Source organism: Vicia villosa, linkage group LG2, assembly GCF_029867415.1.
Source record: "Vicia villosa cultivar HV-30 ecotype Madison, WI linkage group LG2, Vvil1.0, whole genome shotgun sequence".
NCBI lineage: Eukaryota > Viridiplantae > Streptophyta > Magnoliopsida > Fabales > Fabaceae > Vicia > Vicia villosa.
The window spans coordinates 82,134,677-82,156,483 of record NC_081181.1 but is presented as its reverse complement, the minus strand read 5'-3'; the positions used below and the strand labels follow the sequence as shown (position 1 = coordinate 82,156,483).

The following is a 21,807-nucleotide window of genomic DNA, read 5'->3' as shown; positions in this document are numbered from 1 at the left end:
CACTGAAGTTCTGATGGTATCACGCTCAGAAGCACTTCAAGGTCAGAAGATCAGAAGATGCTTTGCACCAAGCTGTTTGACTCTGATGATATTCAAACGTTGTATTCACAAACATCAGATCAGAAGGAAGTACAAGTGGCAAGCTACGCTAACTGACAAAAGGAACGTTAAAAGCTACTAAAGGCTACGTCAGTAGACACAGCGTGAACAAGGCTCGAGGTAGTTGACAAAAGCGTATAACATTAAATGCGATGCTGTACGGAACACGCAAAGCATTAAATGCACTCAACGGTCATCTTCTCCAACGCCTATAAATATGAAGTTCTGATGAGAAGCAAGGTTAACCAATTCTACACCTATTCTGTGAATATCAACTTGCTGAAACGCTGTTCAAATCAAAGCTCAGAATCTTCATCTTCATCAAAGCTCACTACATTGCTGTTGTAATATATTAGTGAGATTAAGCTTAAACGTTAAGAGAAATATCACAGTTTGTGATTATCGCTTTTAAGAAGCAATTGTAATACTCTTAGAATTGATTACATTAAGTTGTAAGGAACTAGAGTGATCGTGTGGATCAGTATACTCTAGGAAGTCTTAGAGGTTATCTAAGCAGGTTGTAACTAGAGTGATCGTGTGGATCAGTATACTCTAGAAAAGTCTTAGAGGGTATCTAAGCAGTTGTTCCTGGAGTGATCAGTGTGTGATCAGAAGACTCTGGAAGACTTAGTTGCTGACTAAGTGGAGAACCATTGTAATCCGTGCGATTAGTGGATTAAATCCTCAGTTGAGGTAAATCATCTCTGCGGGGGTGGACTGGAGTAGTTTAGTTAACAACGAACCAGGATAAAAATAACTGTGCAATTTATTTTTATCTGTCAAGTTTTTAAAGCTACACTTATTCAAACCCCCCTTTCTAAGTGTTTTTCTATCCTTCAACATTCTTCAAAGCCTCTTCCCCCATCCAACAAGATTCCCAAAAAGGTGTTGTGTACCTATTATGGACATCAAGAAGACAACACATAACAATAGGATCACTAGAATGATCTTCCCCAATATTAACAATGTCCCTCTACCAAATAGAAAAAGAAGAGTATTTTGTGCATTTACCTTCACTATACACATGAGAAGATAAGTCCTCATACCGAGCCTTCAAAACTCTAAACCAAAGAGATTCTTTCTCTTTAAGGATCCTCCACCTCCACTTGTTTAGAAGCGCTAAATTGAATGCCGTTATGTTCTTTACCCCCAAACTTCCATTTTCAAAAGGAAGAATAACCTTTTTCCAACTCACCCAATGAATTTTTCTATTTTCCTCCGTCCCTCCCCATAAAACTTTCTTTGTATGCTCGTGAATCTTTTTACCACTTTCAAGGGCATCTTGTAAAAAGACATCATGAAAATAGTTAAAGAACTAAGGATGGATTTCAAAAGCGTGATCCTACCCCCCAAATTAAGAAACCGATTCTTCCAACCTCCCAATCTTTTCTTCAATTTTTCAAGAGTAGGAATCCAAAATGTCTCCTTCCTTGGATCTTGCCCAATAGGAATACCAAGAAAGAGAAAATTGCTATCCTCCACCTTACAAGAGAGAAAGTTCGCTGCCACTACCATGAAAGAACTACTAACATTTATTCCAATCAATTTTCTCTTGTGGTAGTTTATGCCAAGACCCGAAACAATTTCAAAAGCTCTAAGAATCGCCTTAATGGCCCACACATGCTTCCAAAACCCTTCCCCCACAATTAAAGTGTCATCCGCAAATTGAAGCAAATCCACCCAACACGTTCTTTTAATATCAAATATACAAAATTCTCCCACTTCTATGGATTGCCTCACTAGCCCCGTAAGACCTTCCTACACTAACACATAGAGAAGAAGAGAAAGAGGATCTCCTTTTCTCAATCCTCTACCAACACCGAATTCTTTAGTAGGACTCCCGTTCACAAGCACCGACATATTACTATTACACACCAATAAATCCATCCACACCATCCATCTCCTACCAAACCCCATTCTTTTCATCATATAGCACAAAAAACCCCAATTAGCGTTATCGTAAGCCTTCTCAAAGTCCACTTTAAATAAAAAACAATTATTACCCTCCTTTCTTGCATAATCCACCACTTCGTTAGCCACCAACACCCCATCCAACAATTGTCTCCCAGGTACAAAAGCACTTTGACAAGGAGAAACAGTCTCATTTAACACACCTTTTAACCTCCACGCCAAGAGTTTAGCAACCACTTTATACATGCAACCCACCAAACAAATGGGTTTATACTCATCCAACTTTAAGGGATTTAAAGATTTCGGAATCAAAGACAAAAAAGAAGAAGTGATTGCCTTTGAAAGAACATTACCGGAGTAAAAGAACTCGAAGTAATTAAGAAAATCCTCTTTTAGGATAGGCCAACAATTCTTTATAAATATAAAAGTATAACCGTCCGGTCCCGGGCTTTTATCCACACCACAACTCCAAATTGCCTCCTTAATCTCTCCCTCCGAGAATGGTCTTTCAATCTCCGACGACACCTCTTCCGTAATACTATTAAAAGGAATACCACCCAAGAGCAGTCTAATTTCCTCCGTTTACATGAATCTTTTCCTAAAATGCTCCCAAATCTCCTCCCTCACCTTCTCAACCGATTCCACCATGTCTCCTCTCACTTGAATCGGACCTAAGTGATTTATACTCCTTTTCTCTTTCATCACTTTGTGATAGAAACCATTATTAGCATCTCCCTCTTTCATCCATTTCAATCTTGCCTTTTGAAGAAGCATGTTTTCTTTAATTCTCAAATTTCTCCAGATAAGACAAGATGATTCTTTCATCCTATTCAAAATCTCCTCAAAAGAATCATCATCCTCCACTTCTAACCTCGAGTAGGCCAAATTAAGCTCCCGAACCCCCTTCTCCACCTCCAAATCTATTCTTCCGAACACTTCCTCATTCCACCTCCTTAATTTATCCTTTAAGAGTATAAGTTTCTCCTTTAGGATAAAGTCTCCTCTTCCTTCTATATTTAAGCTATTCCATTCCTTTTCAACAAAAGGCACAAAAGAATCAAGAGAAAACCATTCGTTATTGAATTTGATCGGTTTAGGGTCCCAATTAGAATTGTCCGACTTTAACCATACCGGGCAATGATATGAGATATCCCTATTACCAACCAATTGGCCCACAATCTCCCATCTATTTACAACATTGTCCGAGAACAAGAATCTATCAATTCTACTCATCGTTCTTCTATCTCCACTATAACAAGTATATTTTTCCCCTTTGCAACAAGTATCCACCAAAGCACGTTTATGAATAAATTCCACAAAAGCCTCCACTTCAATATGACTAACCACCCTCGATCTCCCTTTCCTTTACCTAATATCTTTTTTAGCGTTGAAATCTCCACCGATAATCCATTCACCATCCTTGTATTTATCCATCACGGCTAATAAATCATTCCACAAAATCTCCTTCTTGTGAAAGTTGCAAGAGGAATAAACGTTTATAATGTAATATATCCACCCCTTCCACATAAATTTTATGCCCAAAAAACCTTCCCCTTTGAAACTATTAATAACCTCCATTCCTCCAACCTTCCATAAAATAATTAAACCCACTACAACGAGTAAGGGCTTTAAAAGCGCTTATTTTGGGCTTTAAGAGCGCTTTAAAGCGCTGCCAAAGCCAGCGCTGGCGTAGGTAACGAAAGCGCTTTTGAAAGCGCTCTGGTAGCCCCCCTATAAGAGCGCTTTTTCCAAAAAAGCGCTTTGGTAGCCCCCCCTATAAGAGCGCTTTTTCCAGAAAAGTGCTCTGGTAGCCCCCTATAAGAGCGTTTTTTCAGGAAAAAGCGCTCTGGTAGCCCACCCTATAAGAGCGCTTTTCTGGAAAAAGGGCTCTGGTAGCCCCCCTATAAGAGCGTTTTTCCAAAAGCGCTTTCGTAGGTTGCGTTTTTTTTTATGCTTTTTTTTTTAATCTTAGGCAGCGCTTTTAGTAATAAAGCGCTTTAGTAGGTGGCCCTTTAAGAGCGTTTTTTAAAAGCGTTGTCGTTGCTAAATGAGGTATTTTAAAGTGCAACCTGTAATTTCAGCCTCCCAGTTCGACCTGTAATATTTTCGACCTGTAATATATTTTCAACCTGTAATATTTTCGACCTGTAATATATTTTCGACGATATATTTTCAACCATAGGTAGGACTATATATACTAATATAATACCATTATAATATCCAAAATTATATATATACATCATTATAGTTCCTGTCAAACAAACTAAATCATGTAAAGTATGAATACAGAAAGTTTCACATGTAACTAACTCATGTCAAACAAACTAAATCTGTAACATCAACAATATTATACTTCAAATATTGGCAACAGTATGAACAAAGTTAGTAACCATATATCCTAGAGTACTATAATATTATACTTCAAATCGACACAAATCCTACTGCATGAATAGCTGATGAATATAAAATTGACACAAATCCTCTTTGATTTCTTCCAACTTAAGTCTCGTGTAAGAAGCAGCACAGAATTCGTCAAAGTACTACAGAACAAAAACATAATATGAATGATTTAGTTAAATGTAATAAATTATAAGAAGTTATCTAATTAAGTTATAAATCCATACCGTGATTGGAATCTCTAATTGATTCATTTGAAGGATTTCTTTCATAAACCTCAAAACATAGCATCCGCAATCTGAACTGTTTCGCTGTATCGGACACTACATAGAAAAACAAATAAGATTTCATAGTTGTCTTGTTTTATCAAGTAGCATAAATATTATAAGCAAAATTGTGAAAAATAATGTACCTGCACTTTCATCCAAGTAATGTTGTTTGATTTAGTTCGGGATACCTGTGCGTCTCGTTGACTTCGGATCACTTGTATTGATCTAACAAAAATATAAAAGCATATATTTAAATCAATCTCACAAATAATTAAATATATAAATATACACGAATATTTAGAACGATCCCACTTACAAATCAATCTTTTCCTTCATAGCCGGATAATTGCTCCACTCACCATCTACCGAATTCAGAAAATATACCACTTCTCTTATAGGGTTGATAGCAAGCAACAACCAGTGTGCTCTATAAATTAAAACAATAGATTATATGAAAATTTTGCTAGGCAAAAGAAACAAAGATTAGATGAACCAAGGATGAGAAACTAACCCTACTGGTCGGGTATTATACGCCCAAAGAATCAGACTTTCTGTATTGCCGGAGGACAGGAATCTATCGACCAAGCGCTGTCTAACTGATTCCGGTTCCGAAGCAATTGTCATTCCGCTGCAATGGGCGGAAGACACGAAACGGAATCTGTTTGACAATGCAGTCCCGCGCAACACTCTGTCATACAACAACCTTAAATAAAAACATAATAAACATTAGATTATTTTCATTGAAATGTGTAAATAAATTGTTCGACTAATTAAATAATATATCGGATGAGTGAATATTACCAGATGTATGAGTGCATATTAGCGGCGCCTAGTTGTTCATGCGTAAAAATCTCTTCCAAGTCATCTATTGCAATATGTGACAAGAATTCAATACCAAAGATACCTTCACCCATATTGATTTCACGGAGAGCACCATCCTTCAAATCGGATATATCAACAAGTGTTCCGAGCATCGTTCGGTATCGAGGCACAAAACCACCACCTTTTTTTTCCGCTTGCTTCGGAGGACCCTTAGGTGGTACGCCACGAACTTGATGTGTCACTTGTTGTGACCCCCGAGCAGATGTCTAAAAATCATATAACAATCGGTAAAACATAAAATCATGCAGTTTTATATTCAAATTATATATTAACACCTTAAATGTACCTCTTTTAGTGATGCAACAGACTCCTCCTCCTGTAAAATCCCTTTACCCTTAATTGCGGGTTTTGTATGAGCAGTCTAAAATTAAAATGTAAAAAATAATTAACGTAACGGTGCAGAATTGACATTCGAAAACTAAATGATTCATAATGGTTTTCAATATACCTCATCACCAATGATAATGAGCTCCGAGGGCCATGCAACAAATGACCCTATTGCATCTCACATCAATGTTGTCTCTGAGACCATGTCAGGTACCGGTAGCACCGCATCATGATCTAATACAACATCAACTGATACTTTCAGGTGTCTATCCGGGAGCGGTCTATGGTGAAGTAAATCTCCCAAAGTGTTGTGCACTTTTCCCTTGCCAACTAGGCGATAATTCGGTAACGGTAAGTATAGTTGGCAAGATGAAATGCCCTAAACCAATAGTAAATATAAAGTCATTATCATTAATAAAATAGAACAATTTGTAAGGAAAAAAATTTATAATTACCTCGGGAAGTTTTCTTTGACAGTTGATACTAGCTTTATCACTAGTTTCTTTCACCGATGAAGTATTGCACTTTTCTCTCATATACATATCTTTATCTCTTTGCAATTCAGAGACTTGTGCTTGCAATTCCTGCAATTTTTGCAACACTTCTTCATTGGTAGGATTTCTTCTCCTAGAATGCTTGTAAAAAGAGGTTGGAGTCACACCATGACCTTTACCCCTCACCCGACCGGGATACTCAGGAGCATCTAGTGCTCTATTAAGTACGCTCCTATCATCCTGGTCCTCACCGGTGGATACCGATTGCGACAAGGTCTCCTGTAATTTATTTACATTTCAATAATTATTAGTGGAGATAAAAAAACATTTATATATTAAAAAACATTTGATTTAATTAAAGACACAGTGTTATACTTACACATTCAACATAAACTATTTGAATATCGGGATCGACAGCTTGATTCTTGCCCACACGAGCTTCCTTCCACAACACATGTACTAGAAGTGAGGTTTCCTCACTTTTCGTCTCCTCTAACTATGCATTGACACAAATGATAAAATCGTCAAATAAAACACATTTAGACAATTAATCAAAACGCATTTCTATTTACTTACAATTTTTTCCTCTAAGCGTGCATATCCCAAACACCCTTTTTTGTATGGATACGCGGCTTTTGATGCTCTCGCACTATTTGTGGCACTCCTTTTCCGAAAAGCTTCATCTCTTTTCTCTACAAACTTAGCCCAATCTTCATCATCAATGAACATCTCATACTTTTTTGGACGTCCCGGGGCCTCTTCAAGAAAGTTTCCTTCTTTATCCTTAAGATAGTTGTTTGTTAGATAAGCTTTCCACCCTCTATATCTTTTTCCGGCCAAACTAAGAATGAAGTGTTTACACTCATCTGGTATGGTAAAAGACCTCTGCAAACAAACATACGCATAGAGTGTGTTAGTATAAGTAATTTAATCAAATTATCGTCAAGATAATAACAACAATCATATATGATACCTTAAGCTCGTCCCAAATCATGTATTTTTTCTCGTCCAACTCTTTTCTTTTCAGATTCCATTTAGCTACGGAGACTGGAATATGCAAACGAACAAGTGTACCAATATAGCTTGTCAAATTTGCAGAATTAGGACCAATTGGTTGGTTATCAGAATTCCATTCCAAACTACATATCAATCCTTGGTCTCTATGTCAAATGATTCCCTTCATAATGGTGATGCCTCGTGCAACTTATTTTGATGATGTATCGGGTTGAGGATTTGTATCCGGAGCATCTCTATCTTGTGAGTTTTCTTGTGGGTTATCTTGTGGATTTTCTTGTGTGTTCTCTTGTGGGTTTTCTTGATTACTAGCCATTGAACCTGTATCAAACAAACTAAAGCACATTAGTACACTATTAATAAGCTAACAATCTATACAAGTCAAATGGAAGTTAAACCATGCATGTACAAGTAAATCGGAATCGAAATCGATGAAATCAGAATAAGCGTAAAAAAAAAGAAAGTTGTCGGAATTGAACGAAATTTACATGGCTATGGTAAAACGTCCTCACGAACTCAAAAATGAAGTCGGTTTTTTGAAATTCAGACCCTAAGCCCGACTTTTGATCACGGGCAGAAGCAAAACCGATAAAAAAAACAGTCCCGAAATGTAAAGATAAGTGAATGAGCAGCTCCGAAATTGTCAAAATAGTATAGTTACATGTAAAGAAGTCGACAAACGGATACATGGTTCAAAAGTTATGTACAAAACGAAAAATATGCACCAAAATTGAATAAGTATTGTAACAATCGGAATACAAATTGAAAAAACTATACAAATTGAATATATAACAATCGGTACAAATTGAATAACGCACATTAGTCGGAATATGTATACTATTACCTTTTTCACTAACGTCTCTTTCTTTTCTTGGTAGGATTGTGTTCTACGCGTCTCTTAACAACGCGGACGGTTGGATTGATCCAAATACCCTCATTATGATCATTTCTAGTACAAGATTCACTCTCATTTTGATCGTTTCTTGTACAAGATTCAATGCCAACACCAATATCACCTTGATCTCCAATGTTTTCATCAACTATTTTGTTTGATAAAAGCACTATAGACCATTTCGTACTTGTCGGATCATTGACATAGAACACTTGTTTAGCTTGAGAGGCTAGAATGAAAGGCTCATCTTTGTACCTCACCCTGTTGAGATCCACTTGCAAAAATCCTGACTTATCCATTCGTATGCCATTATTATTTTCAACCCACTTGCAACGAAATACAGGAATTTGAAACTTTGCGTAATCAAACACCAAAATGCGCTCGATAACCCCAAAATATGACAAATTTGCAAATTTCGGATTTAAGTCATTCGCACTTGATATGTGCATTGCTTCAGCTACCAAGGTAACACCACTATTTTGCATAGTACTTTTATCATCCTGTTCTTTGGTATAAAATGTGTATCCATTAATTGCGTATGCGCTATAAGAAAACACAATTATACTTGGACCATAGGCTAAACATCTCAACCTTTCTGTTACTGAAGCAGGATCTGAACGATACTTTGAATAAATATGTTCCCTAAACCACGGTATGAAACTTCGATTATGCTCTCGTACTATCCAATTCTCATTTCTATTCGGATTTAAATCTCGGAGAACAACCTTGTGCATTTCAACATACGGCTCAACTTCAATCTCATTGTGCAGAACATACAAGTGCGCTTGATCCCGTTCGACCATTGATACTGTCACAACTTTATTTCCAATTAGCCTTTTTCCTTCTTTTTTTTTTCGACAATATGAGATTTGGGGAGTCCAATTGATTGAACATTTGACAGATATTCAGTACAAAACTCAACCGCTTCTTCAACAACGTATCGTTCGGCAATACAACCCTCCGGTCGACTTCTGTTTTTCACGTACCCTTTTAATATTTTCATATAACGTTCAGCAAGGTACATCCATCTCATCCGCACAATTGTGTCTCTTTCACAAGATGAACGACTAGATGAACCATTATGTCAAAAAACGAGGGAGGAAAATACATTTCAAGATCACATAAAGTAACAACTATCTCTTTTTGCAATGTTGGTAAGATCGCGGGATCGATCACCTTACTGCAAATTGACCTGAAGAAAAAATACAGTTTAGTTATTGCGCTTCTTACTTTTTTTGGCAGAATAGAACATATACCTATTGGTAAAAAATATTCCATTATAACATGACAATCATGCGTCTTCAAACTCTTTAACTTGAGGTCTTTCATGGACACAAGTCTTCTAATATCTGAAGAGTAGCCTTCTGGAACTTTAACTTCACTGAGGAACTTACACAATGTTTTCTTCTCCTTTCTAGATAGAGTGTAAACAGCAGGTGGCAGATATGTTCGTCTTCCTTTCGTCACGGGTCCCAATTCAGTTCTCATTCCCATGTTTACCATGTCCTTCCTTATGTTAAGGCCATCCTTAGACTTTCCTTGTATATTGAGTAACGTACCTATAACGCTGTCAAATACATTTTTTTCAATATGCATAACATCCAGGTAATGTCTTACGTACAACGACTTCCAATATGGAAGTTCAAAAAAAATTGACTTCTTCTTCCACCCACCCTTGACAAGTGAATGTGCAAAAGGCTTGCCAAACTAAGTGCTCACATCTTTCACCTTTTCAAAAATTTGATCACCTGACAAAAAAGGCGGGGCTGTACGATGTTCGGCCCTTCCATTGAATGCTTTTCTCCACCCACGGTAGTGATGATTAGAATTTAAGAATCTACGATGGCCGAGAAAGACATTATTTTGATAAAGATCCAATCGTGTCGTGTCGGTTTCATCTTCACAAACAGGACACGCTTTTTGACCTTTATTACTGTACCCGGATAGATTTTTGTATGCTGGAAAATCATTAATTGTTCCAAACAACATCGCCCTCAAGTTGAAACTTCCTTTCCTATACCCATCGTAAACCTCCACACCGTTCTCCCACAAAAACTTTAAATCTTCAATTAAGGGTGCCAAGTATACGTCTATGTCATTCCCTGGTTGTTTAAGCCCAGAAATTAGCATAGATAACATCATGTACTTACGCTTCATACATAGCCACGGAGGTAGGTTATAAATCATAAGAATCACAGGCCATGTGCTATGCGAGATACTTTGAAGACCATGCGGGTTCATTCCATCAGTAGACAATGACAAGCAAAGGTTTCTTGCTTCTTTTCCAAATTCAGGATAATCAGTATCAACTTTCATCCACTGTGGTGAGTCTGCCGGATGTCGCAACTTTCCATCAATAATTCTTTCATCTGCATGCCAAGTCAAGTGTCTTGAACCGGTTTCACTACAATACATGCTTCTAAATCTCGGAATTATAGAAAAATACCATAAGACTTTGGCCGGAGACAACTTTTTCTTATATCGAGGGGCACCGCATTTAGGACACTCATTCAACGCTGCATACTCGTTTCGAAACAAAACGCAATCGTTTGGACATGCATGTATCTTATCATAGCTCATGCCAATAGAGGACAACATCTTTTTGGCCTCATACGTTCGATTAAGAAGAACATTATCATCTGGTAGCATATCTTTCATAAGGGCTAATAACTCTGTGAAACTTTTATCCGACCATCCATTGTCCGCCTTTAAGTTGTACAACTTTAACACCAAAGACAATCTTGTGAATTTTGGACAACCATCATACAACGGTTTCTCTGCATCGCTTACCAACCTCTCGAACATTTTGGGACAATCCTCAAGATCTTTTTCAAGCGCTTCTACAATCTCTTCGACTCGATCATAATCATATGTCTGTGCAATCGTCGTTTGAAGCATACTTCGTATTACACCTCGACTCAACATTCCCGTTACTTTTCTCACCATGCATTGTCCAACATGTACAACTTCTATCAATTCCAAACCGTAGTAAATGCGATGCCAACTTATTCCCGTCAACCTTACCCCCATAATAGCAACCCAAGCAAGGACACGCCATTCGAATCGGGTCTTTGGAGTGCGCAACCGCAAACTTAATGAATTCCCATACCCCTTTCTCGTACTCTTTCGACAATCGGTTTGAATTCATCCATGTTTTATCCATGTCTTAATTAAGCTAAACAAATGCTTTTGCTTCTTGGTTTCTATATCAGGTACTAAGGAATTCTGTCAAGATAAGAAATAGCTATCATCATTATGTCTTGATCAGAATACCTAATGAGATCCTATAAAGTGTGAATAATAGAAATAAATCTTGTCAAACCACTCAAGTCTTGAAATAGAATGTTATGCAACTATAGTACAAAAATATACTACTGTGAATAAGCAACACTTAAGCAATACCTAATGAGATCCTATAGCTTTCATATTGGTTAAGTTGGTAGTTAGCTAAAGATAGGAAGTTATAGTTGTCTCGATTGTTTGAGTCTCTAAAAGAAGACAGTACCTTATTTCAGCCTACCCCCGATTTCTTAAAGAAGACATTACCTTATTTCAAGGTAATATAAGTCCACAAACCAAAAAACTGGTTGAGAGACACTAAATTGAAATTAAATAGAACCATGAACAATAAACTATAAGCAGAAAACAACAAACTATAAGCAAGAAGAAATGGCTAGTAACCTGAGTTGGACTTGATGTGGGAGACGGGTAGGTTTGAATCGGTGTTGTACAAGTAGAAACCAGAGGCTTCAAAGTAACTATAAAATTAAACACACACGATGCAGTTAAATACCGAAATGCTCAAATATTTGGTTCTAGAAAAGTATGCTTAAAATGATTTTATTACGTGTTAGATTGAACATATTAAAGTTAGTTTCTATACTGCAAAATTCATCATAATACCAGTAATTTGAGAAAGAAATTTACCTTGGATGTTACCGAACTCAAGAAAACGCCAAACGTCGAACTAGGCCGGGAAACGATCAAACTTTCACTCTACACAAGTTACCCCTATAGCAAATTCACAAAGTTAGTAACCACCAAGACAAAATTGATTGAAAGATTCTAAAAGAACCTACATCCTAATAGACACATGAAATTCAGTCCTTCAAATTCTAATTTAAACATATAGAAAAGAAAATGGAAAAAAAAACTCAAATATACTTTGAAGATGCAATCGGGTATTCCTCCAATTGAAAATCATATGGATTAATTCAATAGGTCGATACTTGATCTTGAAAACATAAAAATCAAGCTAGATAATGAACATTACATCATGAACTCTTACTGATCATGTTATAACTAGTTCCTACGTAATCAATATGATAGAAAATTTAAGGATCTTAGGAGTGAAAATAGCCTTGAGTATTTAAATGAAGAGTTCAATGAATATTGTAAAATAAATTGCTTATCCAGAACAATGCAGAGAGTAGAAAATCCTAAAAAGGAAAAGAAGGTCCTTCTTATATGGCATGAATATAACTCTACATGGTTATAATAAGTCTATATTTTGATGTTATAATAATTCTGGAACAGCAATAATTTCAAGGGTGTGTTCACTATGTTCATACTCATTCTTTATACTTAGTTAAACTTTTGCTACATAGTGTTACATTTTTTTTTCTACATTTAAAAGAAAGGCTCTTTGTGGTAGTGAGTAGTGACTAACTCCTGAAGAATTTTACTCATGATCTTGAAGATGCATTCATTAATACAGAAAATTCTTTTTGAAGATGCATTCATTAATACATAAAATTTTTTTTCTTTCTTCAACAAAGCTTTACCTTAATTACATCTGTTCTTATATTATGATTATTGGTACTCTGCAGACCCAACACAAAACCCTCAAACTACAACAGACCCATTCAGGAATGAAAAAGTTGAAATCAGAATTTCGCTAACCTTCACAAAGAGAAACTGGAATATAGAACGGCGGCGGCGGCGAACACTGAGGGCAATAAGACGTTGAGTGGTGGTCGGTGTTGTGGAGGTTGGCGGCGACGAGCAGACGTGTGTTGTGGAGGTTTGTGGCTGTAGCGTTTGTAAACAGTGAGAACAGTGAGGGCAAGAAGAACGAAGAAGAACAATGAAAGAAAAACGCGTCTGTTTTAATTTTGTTTTAAAAAATTTAATTTTAAAATGAGCTACGCCAGCGCTTTTCAAAAGCGCTTTCATAGGTAACCCTATACCAGCGCTTTTTCCTTAAAAGCGCTATCGTACCCTATACTTATACCAGCGCTTTTAGAAGCGCTTTCATATCTACCCCTATATCAGCACTTTCGTAAGGTGCCCTATACCAGCGCTTTTAGAAAGCGCTTTTGTAGACATACCCTATACCAGCGCTTTTTTAGTGTTTTTTTCCCTTGTTTTTTAATTTTGTTTTTAGCGAAACCTATACCAGCGTTTTTTCCTAAAAGCGCTTTCGTAGGGGTGCTGCTAAAAGACATATTTAGTATAGTGACCACCCGACAAGCCCACCGCATTTGAATAAGAAAATCCCACATCCACCTTACTCCAAAACCTATTGGCTACTCCATCTTTTAAACGAGCTATCTTAGATTCTTGAATCATAAAAACATCCGCCTTCCCTTTTTTATAATCACGGTAATTGTAAATAGAGAGCCGCACATTTTTTTTCTTCTTGTAGTGCATTAATATTTGTGTTATTTGCATAAGAAATTCAATAGTTATGTTATCTTGCTAGATTTAAATTGTGGATTTGTAATATATGAGATAACTATAAATCTTTTATATGAATCTCATTTATTTAGTGTTAAAATAAAAGAGTGGGAAATACATAATAGAGAAAATCACGCGCAAGTTAACAGGACAAACACTACCAAAAAAAAAAAAAACTAGAATACCCACAAAATATGCCCAAAAAAAATAGAAAGTTATGTTGTTTACGAGACATGCACAGAGACTATATCATGGTTATGCTCTTTTATGTCATGTACACAAAGATAATGTGAACTATGAGAAATTTATCGTACAACAAATCAATTCAATGCACACAGTTCATTTCAGACCAAAATACTCATAACATCAAAAATTTAAAATTGCAACAAGAATTATCCTCCGTACAGAATCAATAGCATTAAACATTATTGTACTATTAATGAAAGAGAAGATGACCATCATGCTTTAATAAAGAACCAATTCAACAAAGATCATGCTTGCAATTAAATCAAGAACCAACGTAACAGTTGCTCAAATTTTTCTAACAAATTTAAATTTTTTTTGATTTTTCATATCTTCTTCTTCCACAGGTATTGTTGTAACATGAAGTGACACATCCATCTCCAATATGTCATGTCCTTCATTGTTGTTTGTCACCATTTCTCTTGCACACTTTCCCATTTGGGGTAAAATCACATCTAATACATCAATAGGAACCATAAAGAAGAGAGCATACATGGCGGCAATGCTAGGATCTCTCTCCATGACAGTGAATTCATTACAATTACATAAAATTTCACAAGGAATAAAGAGTTCTTCTCTAGTAGTTGCGGTTGAATTGTGTTTGAAGGGTAGACTTATGTGGGTGTATTCAAAATCTATGTAAAAGCTACCTCTAACTGAATTATGAACTTCTAAGTTGGATAGGGTTGGTGTATGAACAGGACTCACATATGAACTTATGAAAGATTCCATGGAAAAATGAACAATTATTTTTTTTTGCTATGAATCAAGATGAAGAAAGACAACTTGTAAGCAAGTGATGATACAGTGTTTGGCATATAGTGTTTTTATACCCAGGGGAAAATCCAAAGAATTAATTGTGCCCTATAATATATATATTATGTTTATTAGGTCAATATATAACTCTAATATTTTTTACCAAAAAATAAAACACTATAAAAGTAAAGGTTTTATTATTATTTTTTTACTCTAATAATGATTTGACTGTATCATTTATTTTGTTTCATAAAAATTTAATTTGTTCTATGTTGTAAATATATATCTTAAATAAGAGAAAATTTAAAAAGTTGGTACATAGCGTGTTTCTATATAATTTTTTTCTTTTGAGGAAAGCTTGTTTCTATTTTAACATGCATTAATTATAAAATAAATGGAATTCGGTTATATGTGAAAAAATATTCATTACTAATAAAAATTTGACTGAAAATGCACAAGATATTTAGCTTTGCAAAAAAATCCAGAAGTAACATATTCTAAATAAGTTATATTATTCAAATGTAAATTAATCAACTCTAACTTTTAAAAAGATTTTGTTATTATGTAAAACAACTAATAAGATTTTTAGAATGATGTCAGAAGACAAAACATCAATCTTATAATGATTGCCCAAAATAATGTTTTAGGACCTAGGGAACTGGGGTGGATCTATATATAATTTTGATATTTTTATTAATATAAATAATTATTTAAAATTTTACAAAATTGCACCCCTAAACTAGGGACCTGGCTCCGTCACTGCTAGGAGTAGATATGGACATGCCCTAGAAAGGTATCCGATCTAAACTTGTAAATAAGACAAGGTCAATAGTAGGACTGTTAAAAAAACTGTCGAACTGAATTGCCGATCTAAACTGAAATTAAATTAACTAAACCATTAGTAATGGTTAGTGAACCGAACTTATATTTTATTAATGGTTCTAGAACCGAACCGAACTTATATTTTATTAATGGTTCTAGAACCGAACCGATAAGCAATTAACCACTTTGAATTTAATTTTGAACTGAATCGTTTAAACTTTAGTTTCAAAATTCTAACTTCTAATAACTTCAAACACTCAAGCTTCTGAACCGTGAAACTTTGAAGAACAGTTGAAAAATGGTGAAGAATCCTAAACCCCCAAATTGGTGAAGAACCCGAAACCCCCAAATTGGTGAAGACTCTAAATCGTCAAACCCAGAATTGTTACTCTCTCTTTAGACTTTGTCTTCTTTCTGAATCTCCAAATCCATTATTCAAGCTTCTTCTATCGTCGTTTTCTATTTCTCGTCGTCCTTCACTTGGTTGACGCTACTCTCTTTCCTCTCTAGTTCCGATTTTTCTTCTATTTATCGTTTTTCTTCCTACTACACTATCTTTGATAATATTTCAATTGAATTTGAAGGTTTGAGTCTTCGATTTTGAATCTACATTTATGTTTGTTTCGTTGATTTAGCTTATTGAAAATTCAAATTCAAATTGTTCACTAAAGATGTTTGTTTCTTTAAGCTGTTTTGAGTTCTTGATATGTTTGAGTTTGTTTCAAATGAGGTTCTAAGAAAATCATGTATTGTAATGGTTTGAGCCTTGAAGGAAATGCTTCTTATGCTTTTATTGTATTGTTTTTATTATAGTTGATAAATTATTCAAAAAGGATTCATGTTGAAAAGCAGCTTTTAATTGACTATTTAGTTTTGTTGAAATTGCTACAAATTTCTAGAATATTCTAAATATAATATGTATGAAAATGGTAGAATATCCTAGAATTATAGTGTATAAGAATATGATAGAATAATCTAGAACTATAGTGTGAATGGATATGGTAGATCAATCTAGAATTATAAATGTATGTAAAATATAGAATAACCTAGAATCATCATGATACTAATCTATCATGAGAATTCTAGAAAGAACTAAAGAGATGTAGAAATATTCACCACCATTGAAAGGTTGGTGACTTGAGCCTATAAATAGGAAATTGCTATCTTGTAATTAATCCTCTAAGAAATCAATGACATAGCCTTCTTTCTAAACAACTCTCTAAAACTATCTTTTATCAACTATCAACTAATCAACTACTAACAGTGGTATCAGAGCCTCGTTTAAGATCCGGTGGGCCACCTTCTATGGTTTCCGCTATCGGGCCACCCACCATTTATTTCCACGCTCTAGTTATCTAATCCTGGCATGAGGGGGTGTGTTAAGAGTCCCACATCGGACAATATATGGCCTAAATATGTGCTTATAAGTGGGGTAAATCCTCACCCTACTAGCCGGTTTTAGCCGGTTTTGTAGAGTGAGATAGGCCTAACCACATTTCTAAACATGGTATCAGAGCTACGTTCGGTCATACATTGGGCGTAGTTATATTACCTACCTAACATTCCAAAATCCTCCCAACTACTTCAAATTGTAATATTAACCCACTTCAAAAACAATTTCTAAGCTATGGATAACACCACTCAATCATCATCTATTTCTGTCCCTATTTTCAATGGTGAAAATTATGATTTCTGGTGTGTTAAAATGGAAACATATTTTTCATCTCAAGATTTATGGGACATAGTAGCAGATGGCTTACTTAAGAAATTCAAGATGTACGGTTGCAAACCTGTCGCTACTTCACTCATAAAAAATGAGAAACTACAAAATAATGATGGAGCCCCAGAAGCTGATGCATCTAAATACAGAAGTCTAATTGGAAGTCTCCTATATTTAACAGCTATACGGCCAGATATAATGTATGCTACAAGTCTTCTATCAAGATTCATGCAAAGCCCAAGTCAAATATACTTTGGAGCAGGAAAAAAATTTGAGGTATCTTCAAGGAAAAAAAGAGTTCGGCATATGGTACACTACCGAAACCAACTCCGGATTACTAGGCTACACCGACAATGATTGGGCAGGTTCACTAGATGACATGAAGAGCACCTCTGGCTATACTTTCTCTCTAGGATCAAGAATTTTTTCTTGGGCATCAAAGAAGCAAGCTACAATTGCACAATCAATAGCAGAAGCAGAGTACGTGGCAACTTCTGAAGCAACGAGTCAAGCTATATGGCTTCGCAGGATACTCAAAGACATGGGAGAAAAACAAGATGAGCCTACTAAGATCAACTGTGACAACAAATCAGCAATTGCAATGGCAAAAAATCCAGTGCATCATAGCAAAACAAAACACATAGCAATCAAGTATCACTTTATCAGAGAAGCCGAAGCAACTAAAGAGATCAAACTCGACTACTGCAGAACAGAAGATCAAATTGCAGATATATTCACGAAAGCGTTGGCGAGACCAAGATTTGAAGAGCTATGAGCTATGTTTGGAGTCACGGAAATTTGCATCAAGGAGGAGTGTTGAAATTGCTACAAATTTCTAGAATATTCTAAATATAATATGTATGAAAATGGTAGAATATCCTAGAATTATAGTGTATAAGTATATGGTAGAATAATCTAGAACTATAGTGTTAATGGATATGGTAGATCAATCTAGCATTTTAAATGTATGTAAAATATAGAATAACATAGAATCATCATGATACTAATCTATCATGAGAATTCTAGAAAGAACTAAAGAGATGTAGAAATATTCACCACCATTGACAGGTTGGTGATTTGAGCCTATAAATAGGCAATTGCTATCTTGTAATTAATCATCCAAGAAATCAATGACATAGCCTTCTTTCTAAACAACTCTCTAAAACTATCTTTTATCAACTATCAACTAATCAACTACTAACAAGTTTATAATATTGTGATTTCAAACTCTAGTTAGCTTAGCTAGGTGAGTCAAGTTCAAAGGCTATTAGATTAGTATATATTGCTGCAGTTTGTGTGTGAGGTTGTTGCACCCCAAAATTTGCCCATCTAATTTTATGCTAACTGGCTTAAGCTTTGCATTCCATCTGCATAATTATTAGGTCATATAACACTTCATTGCATTTATCCAATCAATAAATACAGCACATGATTTGGGATCTTGAAAGGTTGATATTCTACTAAAGATCAATGATATTGCAATTGAAGATGACTTATAATGGTATTGGGATTCTCCTCAACTTTTTGTATCTACTTATAGCTATCCCCATTAAGTAGTCAAGATTTGGTACAATGAACATTCAGGAAGATCAAATCGAGATGTCACATGTAGTGATCCTTATTTAATTGTGTTGGGATTGCTCATGTTACAAGTTATATGGGGTTTAATTATTATTTGCTTGGACTTTTATTGAAGGGCCGTAGAAGAAGTATTGCGAAATATTCAGTTGAGTAAGGGTTGACTCCTTGTCACCTCAATCTGTTGGTGGATTTAAATTTACATTATGGTTTACCTAAGCTTATAAATTGAAGATAAAGGGAGAAGGACTCGGAAATTCAATAGTCATAAATGGTGGGAAATTTCATTCAAGTACTCAGACTACAAGTCAACAATCACATCTTAAAAGAGTCAAAATCCATAAATACAAAATTCAAGAGGTTTAATTACAAGGCATTGCAAGAACAGAGTTGAGAAACTACAAAAGAACCTCACAAATATTTCTAATACTTTGTTCATCTTACAAACCATTACCAATATCCTCTTTTTTACACTTTTGGAACATGGAACAAGAAAAGAAAAAGAGACATCATAAACTTATTGCTAAGTATAAAATCTCTAAGTTCCTAAGTTCCATTGAGCAAGCTTTAAACTTCCAATGTCTTTGAATTGTGCTTGGCCTTCATTATGTGTTAAGAGCTCATCAAATATCCACCATCACTCTGCATCCACTCAAAAGGAAACAAAAGAGTGTCTTATGCTCAGCTTCTTCCGCACTTTCGAAGTCTTCAGAACCAATCATCATCATTACTTCTTCGGGCCAGCCCTGCATTAATCATTAAGTCAAAACCTGTCCACGCATTCAAGCAATATTCAAACAGCCCAAGCATTCCATAATGAACAAAGATGCTCTTATCCTGTGGCAGCAATATAGACTACATTTTGATGCAATATTAGTTTCAGAAAAAAGAGCAAGAGGAAAAACAAACGTTACAAAGAAGAAAAGGATTCAGTCCATGCATATTTAGGACCAATCAATGCTAACAGCTCTGTTTTTTCCCTCTCTTGAACCTATAACAAACTAACTGTTTTTGTTTTTAACCTTCAACCCCTCTAACTAACAGTTAACTAACTTTTTCCAACAAGTTATAACTAACCTAGCAGCCCCTAATTAACTTCCCTTAACTAAATTCTAACCTCTCTAACTACCATAACTACCTCCTAACTAATTCCTCTAACAGAATTTAACTAACCACCATTCAACTCTAACCTAACAGCCACAAACAGAATCCATACACACATAACAGATTTTATAACCACCTAACAGTTTTGCAACTACTACTATAACCAATTCCCTAACTACCTTCTAACAGAGCTAACAGAATCACTAACAGAAATTCAGAGTAAACACTAACCTTGGATCTCTATATAACTGAACATTGATCCATTCTTCAGATTCCTCTCTTCATTTTTTCACTCTCCCTTAACCTCTCTCGACACCACCTTCACTTGACTCTCCACCATTCTCCTCATCTTCCATCTCCTCCACTCTCTCAATTCACCACCTTTTCTCAACTCTTAACTTCATCTCTTAACCTTCAATTCACCAATTGATAGAACCAGAGGTGTTATCTTCAATCTCCATTGTTCAGAAGCATCTTCAAACATCTTCAAGATCTCTACGATACCCAATATCTTCTCTGTATTTCCGTGCTGCCAACCTTCAACCTCAAACTTCATCTATCGTCTTCAACCATCAATCTTCATCAGACTGCACACACACACAACAACAACTCATCCACACAAAAAAAAAACAAAAGAAGAAGGGGAAGATTCAGGACACGAAAAGAAGAAGAAGTGTATGCAAGAAGAAGAAGGGGACCACGAGGGAGTTACCTGAAGAGAAGGAGTTGGCCTCTGGTATTTTCTGTCCATTCGCGCCGTCTGAAGAGTCACCGGAACTGCTCCGGTAGGTAAGCCTAAAACCTCATCTTCATCGATTAAATCTCTGCACCTTGATGTTACGTGTTTCTTGCTGAACCTTCCTCTTCCATCAATCGTGCGGATCCTCGCGTTTCGACCAATTAATTGGTGATTCTGTAGCTAGGGTTTGGTATGTTCAAGCCTAGATTTAAGGAATTAGTGAGAGTGAAACGGAGAGTGAGGTTCCACTCGGAGGAGACTCCTCCTCAGATGTCGCGCCGTCGCACTGAGAGATGGAGAAGAGGATGAACATGGTGGCCACGCCGCCGTCGTGAAAGAGAGGGAGAGCTTTCCTTTGAAGAGAGTTGAATGGTCGTAACATGAACCCTAATTTAATCTCTTATCCCTCTTTTCATTTTTGTTATTATTATTTCTTTTTATTTTCAATCTTTTTATTAAAACATGATATGGATCAGCAGATAATCAAACCCTTGGGCCATGAACGAATTTCTGAGTTCACCCCTCATAAGCCCAATTGAATCCTCTGCCTTTTGGTAATCTGTAACAAAAAACCCTTTGGGCTGGGCCCTGCGCCCATAGCTCTTCACACTCTATACTTCAGTTTGCATCCCCTGGTTCTATCATTTTGATATTTGGATTAATTAGTTTTTACCATTTTCTTTGAGTAATTAAATTGCTAATTTTTCTTAATAATTCTTTGTTAGGCTAATCATTTTATTTTGTTTTTGCTTAATTAGAATTCTTTTTGACATAAAAACGTTCATAAAAAATATTAGTTTATGCTAATTATTTTATTTCTCTTTTGCTTGGTTTTGAATTCTTTTTCTTATAAAAATCATAAAAATAAATAGTATCTTTTA

At 35.6% G+C, this 21,807-nt stretch overlaps 1 long non-coding RNA gene across 1 annotated transcript; it reads right to left on the bottom strand.

Moving 5' to 3' along the window:
- Positions 1-19,097: 19,097 nt before the first annotated feature.
- On the bottom strand, positions 19,098-21,342 carry LOC131651595 (uncharacterized). Its single transcript, XR_009298428.1, has 3 exons — positions 20,900-21,342; positions 20,419-20,774; positions 19,098-19,829 (listed from the first exon to the last, which is right to left on the bottom strand). It is a non-coding gene; the product is annotated as an uncharacterized LOC131651595 (long non-coding RNA).
- Positions 21,343-21,807: the final 465 nt, after the last annotated feature.